Source organism: Nelumbo lutea, chromosome 3 (genome assembly GCF_056320005.1).
Source record: "Nelumbo lutea isolate HS-2025 chromosome 3, American lotus-T2T, whole genome shotgun sequence".
NCBI lineage: Eukaryota > Viridiplantae > Streptophyta > Magnoliopsida > Proteales > Nelumbonaceae > Nelumbo > Nelumbo lutea.
Genome location: NC_142686.1, coordinates 71,207,156 through 71,213,899, shown reverse-complemented (window position 1 = coordinate 71,213,899; position 6,744 = coordinate 71,207,156).

Here is a 6,744-nt window from a genome sequence, read left to right as displayed (position 1 = left end):
CCTAGATCTTAAGCATGAGCCTGACGTTCATATATAGCCCAAAGCACGGTGAGGAAAATCTTTGTTTCTCTTTCACTTTGTCACTAAATTATTTATATTGTTATTCTATTAACTTAACAAAATTATTTATTGAATTTACTAAATTATTTACTTTATAAATAAATTTTCTCCCTCTCTCTTGCTCTCTCTCTTTGCGAGTTACATATTTAGGGTTGTCAATGGATTGGGGTTAGATCTAGATAGCTTGGATTTTTATTTATTTTACCAAAAGTTAGTAAATTATTATCCACAGATTTTATTTATTTACTTAACTAAATTATTAAACTAATTAATTATTTAATTTATGAACAAAGTATTATTTGCATTAATAAATTAAATAAATTATTCTCCATAATTTTTTTTATTTAATTCAGCGCTTGTTCGGCCGGCGTAACGAGTGATGTCTACCACAAGCACCTATTGCGTAACAAAAGCACAAAGCCTTATCTTAGGCATGTTCAACTTGAAACCCGAGGGCTCGCTTTCCCTCCTCATCAGCCCCATCTAAGTCAATTAGATGATCTTTTCGTATCGAGGATCTCCCTTCTGGGATTCCCTAATTCCTTGGTGCGACTGATCTAACGAAACGAAATAAGAAAATAGAGCGTTAGCTGTCGTCTAAATACTAAGAAAGGCGACAGCTGAAATCACTAAAATCTAAAAAGAGGGCTAATGTAGAGATTTGCGGATTTGAACCTAAAGTGCAGTGAGCTTGATCGTCATTCGAATATGTGACCAATATTTACGGTTGTCAATGGTGCGGGTTTGGTTTTGGATAGCTTGGACCAGTCTTGCACCAATCACAAGTTAATATTTATTTATTTTTTGCTAAAATTAATTATTAATTTATCTATTTTACAAATTTAAGCAAATTACTATCTATAGATTTCTATTTACTTAATTTACTAAATTCTTAATTAATGAATTATTTTCCTAACAAATTATTTTTCTCTCTTCCCAGAACATATTTTTAGGGCAATCAATATGTTTGGTCAGGTGTGTGATAGGTTGTACCTATCCTGTCCCAATAATAAATGAAATTTTATTAATTTATTTTACTAAAACAAATTAATCATTAATTTTTGTACAAAATTAAGTAAATTGTTATCTATAGATTCTTATTTATTTAATTTATTAAACTATCCAAGTAATTAATAATTCATTTAACTAATAAGTTATATCTCTCTTTCTCTCTCTCTCTCTCTCACCCCTCCAACCTGAGCCTAATATTTAGCGTTATCAATAGGATATGTATCGGTTGGTCGGGCCATGTTTAGTTTGGGCTTTGCCTTTATGTCAACATAACTTATTAAAGCCCAAGTTTAAGCCTAGGCCAACCATCAAGCTGAGATTTTGAGCGTGCCTGATCATATATAGCTCAGATTGCAATTAAGAAAGTTTTATTCTTTGTTTCTCTCATTTCCTAGAAATCTTTCTTCCATATTTGTTGCTACCTTGTAACTATTTACAATGATGCCATTAATGAAGAGCTAACTATTCTCTCTTATTTTCTTGCCTATTTATTTATATACTTATTTTGAAAAGTTAAAAGATTTTTCTGATTTAATTTACTAGATTGTTTAATTATTTCTCTCTCTTTATGATAGTTCTGTGTCCAACATTTAAATGTTGTCAATGGGTGGGGTTTGTTCTACGTAGCTTGGATATTTTATTTATTTTATTAAATTAAATTATTCATGTATATATTTTATAAAATTATGTAAATTATTATCCATAGATTTCTATTTATTTAATTTACTAATTTATTCCATTAGTTAATAATTTATGAACAGGTTAGCGTCTGAGTTGGGGATTAAACCTATTCACTAGTAGTTGCATGTTCGGGAAGGGCTTTGTCTTTATATCAATACAATATATTGAAGCCCAACTTCAAGCTCAACCCAACCCTCAGGTCTATCTCTTGAGTCAAGCCCAACGTATTCTCTCATTTCCTCACCAGTTAATTAATATATTTAATTTAGTAAGTTAAAAATTTTATTTATTTAATTTTCTAAACGATTTAATTTTATCAACAAATTATTTCACTATATCTCTCCCTCCCCGAATCTAATATTTTGGGTTATCAATGGGTCGGGCTAGGTTTTAGATCAATTCGATATTTACTTATTATTTTACTAAATGAATTGAGTCATTATAAATAGATTTTATTATTTAGTTTAATAAATTAATTAATAATTTATTTTCCTCTCTCGTGATCGTTATTTTTTTTGCTATCAACGAGTTAGGTCTAGTGTGGTATAGCATGTATCTGTCCCGTCCCACTAATTAATGAAATTTTATTTATTTATTTATTTTAATAAATCAAATTATTCATATATATATATATTTTAATACATTAGATATGCTATTATGTATAAACTTTTATTTATTCGATTCAACCCGACACCAATAACAAATGAAAATTCAGTTATTTTTTTAAATTCAATTATTGATTTGTTTATTTTACAAAATTAAGTAAGGTATTATCCATATATTTATATTTATTGAATTTACCAAATTATTCATGTAATTAATAATTTATTTAACTATGAAGTTATTTCAATCTCTCTCTTTGAGCCAAATATTTAGGGTTCTCAATAGTTTTGGTCTCATTAGGCATTAAAATTATTAACTGGTCTGGCTTGGGTTGGATTGTGATTTGCGTTTATATGAATATAACATATTTATGCCCAAGTTTGAGTCCGGATTGAACTTTGGGCCTAAATCTTGAGCATGAGCTCGACTATTCAGCCCAAAGCACGGTGAGGAAATTCTTTGTTTCCCTCTCATTTTGTCACCTAATTAATTTATATTGTTATTTTATTAAGTTAAAAAAATTATTTACTGAATTTATTAAATTATTTACTTTATAAAGAAATTCTCTCTCTCTCTCTCTCCTCTTCCCTTTGCAAGTTATTTATTTAGGGTTGTCAATGGATTGGGTTTTAGGTCTCATTCGGGATTAAAATTATTAACTGGTCGGGCTAGGGTTGGATTGTGATTTGCGTTTATATCCATAAAACATATTTATGCCCAAGTCTGAGTCCGAATCAAACTTCTGGCCTAAATCTTGAGCATGAGCTCGACAGTCATATAGAGCCCAAAGCACGGTGAGGAATTTCATTGTTTCTCTCTCATTTTGTCACTGAATTATTTATATTGTTATTCTATTAACTTAAAAAAATGTTTGTTGAATTTACTATATTATTTATTTTATAAATAAATTCTCTCTCTCTCTCTCTCTCTCTCTCTCTCTTTGCGAGTTACATATTTAGGGTTGTCAATGGATTGGGGTTAGATCTAGATAGCTTGGATATTTATTTATTTTACCAAAAGTTGGTAAATCATTAGCCATAGATTTTATTTATTTACTTAACTAAATTGTTAAACTAATTAATGATTTAATTTTTGAACAAAGTATTATTTGCTTTAATAGATAAAATAAATTATTCTCCATAATTTTTTTATTTAGTTCAATACGTGACCAATATTTACGGTTGTCAATGGTGCGGGTTTGGATTTGGATAGCTTGGACCAGTCTTGCACCAATCACAAGTGAATATTTATTTAGTTTTTGCTAATGTTAATTATTGATTTATCTATTTTACAAATTTAAGTAAATCATTATCCATACATTTATATTTACTTAATTTACTAAATTCGTAATTAATGAACTATTTTCCTAACAAATTATTTCTCTCATCCCGAAGCCTATTTTTAGAGTAAATGTTTGGTCAGGTGTGTGATAGATTGTACCTGTCCTGTCCCAATAATAAATCAAATTTTATTAATTTATTTTACTAAAACAATTTAATCTTTAATTTTGTACAAAATTAAGTAAATTGTTATCCATAGGTTCTTATTTATTTAATTGATTAAACTATTCCTATAATTAATAATTCATTTAATTAATAAGTTATTTTCTCTCTTTCTCTCTCTCTCCCCCCCCCCCCCCTCCAACCTGAGCCTAATATTAAGGGTTATCAATAGGATAGGTATCGGTTGGTTGGGCCACGTTTAGTTTGGGCTCTCCTTTTATATCAACATAACTTATAAAGCCCAAGTCTAAGCCTAGGCCAACCATCAAACTGAGATTTTGAGCGTGCTTGATCATATAAAGCTTGGATTGCGATAAGGAAAGTTTTATTCTTTGTTTCTCTCATTTCCTAGAAATCTCTATTCCATATTTGTTGCTAACTTGTAACTATTTACAATGATACCATGAATGAAAAGCTAACAATTCTCTCTTATTTTAAAAAGTTAAAAGATTTTGTTGATTTAATTTACTAGATTATTTAATTATTTCCCTCTCTTTATTACCGCTATGTGTCCAACATTTAAAGGATGTCAATGGGTGGGGTTTGTTCTATATAGCTTGGATATTTTATTTATTTTATTAAATTAAATTATTCATTTATATATTTAACAAAATTATGTAAATTATTATCTATAGATTGCTATTTATTTAATTTACTGATTTATTCCCTTAATTAATAATTTATGAACAGGTTAGGGTCTGAGTTGGGATTAAACCTATTCACAGGTAGTGGCATGTTACGGAAGGGCTTTGCCTTTATATCAATAGAATATATTGAAGCCCAACTTCAAGCCCAATCCAACCATCAGGTCTATCTCTTGAGTCTAGCCCAACGAGGAAATTGTTATTCTTTTATATTCTCTCATTTTCTCACCAGTTAATTTATATATTTAATTTAGTAATTCAAAAATTTTATTTATTTAATTTGCTAAACAATTTAATTTCATTAGCAAACTATTTTTCTATATCTCTCCCACCCCGAGTCTAATATTTTGGGTTATCAATGGGCCAGGATAGGTTTTAGATAGATGGGATATTTATTTATTATTTTACTAAATGAATTGAGTCATTATATATAGATTTTATTATTTTGTTTTATAAATTAATTAATAATTTATTTTTCTCTCTCTTGATCCTTATTTTTTGGGTTATCAACGAGTTATGTCTAGTGTGGTATAGCATGTACCTATCCCGTCCCAATAATTAATGAAAATTTATTTATTTAATTATTTTACTAAACCAAATTATTCATTTATATATTTTAATACATTAGATACACTATTATGTATAAACATTTATTTATTCTATTCAACCCGACACCAATAATAAATGAATATTTAGTTATTTTGTTAAACCAATTATTGATTTGTTTATTTTACAAAATTAAGTTAGGTATTATCCATATATTTCTATTTATTGAATTTACCAATAATAATTTATTTAACTATGATGTTATTTATCTCTCCCTCTTTATGACTCTCAACAGATTAGTTCTTGTGTCTGATAGGCTATACATGTCTTGTGCCAATAATAACTGAAATTTTATTTATTTATTGTACTAAATTAAACTATTTATTATTTGTTTTAATAGATTTAATAAAGTATTTTCCACAATTTTTTTTTATTTATTCAATCTGTGACCAATATTTATGGTTGTCAATGGTGTGTGTTTGGATTTGGATTGCTTGGATTAGTCTTGCACCAATCACAAGTGAATATTTATTTGTTTTTTGCTAATTGATTTATCTATTTTACAAAATTAAGTAAATTATTATCCATAGATTTCTATTTACTTAATTTACTAAATTCTTATTTAATGAATTATTTTCCTAACAAATTATTTTTCTCTCAGCCCGGAGCCTTTTGGGGCAATCAATATGTTTGGTCAGGTGTGTGATAGGATGTACTTGTCTTGTCCCAATAAAATATGAAATTTTATTAATTTATTTTACTAAAACAAATTAATTTTTAATTTTTGTACAAACTTAAGTAAATTGTTATCCATAGATTCCTATTTATTTAATTATTTAAACTATGAAGTACATTTTATATTTATGGGCCTGTTACTTAGTTGTACTGGGCCACAATGCTGAGCTGTCGCTTACGTCGGGTCAGTGTCCACGTGTCGCCGTTTCATAGATCGGGTCAAATCATCCTTCATAAAAAACTAACCTAATTTTGCAATTTAGGCTGCATTTGGGTACAATGCAAATGCAAATATGTACATTTTATATTTACCATTTTTTTATTCATGAATGCAAACGTGGTTTACATTTTAAATCGTTTTTGCACTCATCTTGTTTGTTTGAAATCATTGCAAAGTGTGGGCCCATCATTAAATGCTCAAACTATCTTATGCTCTAATACTTTAACTTTGGTCAAAGAGTTAATTATCAAAAGAACACAAAATTGTATCCAAAAAGTAGGTACAATAATGCTTTCTTCTCAAAATACAAAAGTGTCAGAAAATACATTTTTTATCTGATAATCATTACTTTTTTATATATCAAACAAACGCTCGCAAATACGAACCTGGATACATAAATACCTCGGTTTGGCATTTGTATCGCAAACAAACATAGCCTTATATGAACCATTTTACACTCTACATATTTGCATTCACACTTATTTGCATCATTTCCAAACACAACCTAAGGAGGTTAATCTTGAAAATAAATAGCATTAAAGATACATGATACTATGGCACTGAAAGTTTTCTTGAAAAATGGTACAGAAAGTTTGGTTACACATTTTTAAGAAAAAACATTTTCTCAGACCATACCTTGGAAATCAAGATGAGTGTGTTATGAGAATACATCATTCTGATTTGGTTTTTTCTCAAATTTTTACTGTTGCTAGCGATAATATGTTGATGTGGCATTGAAAAA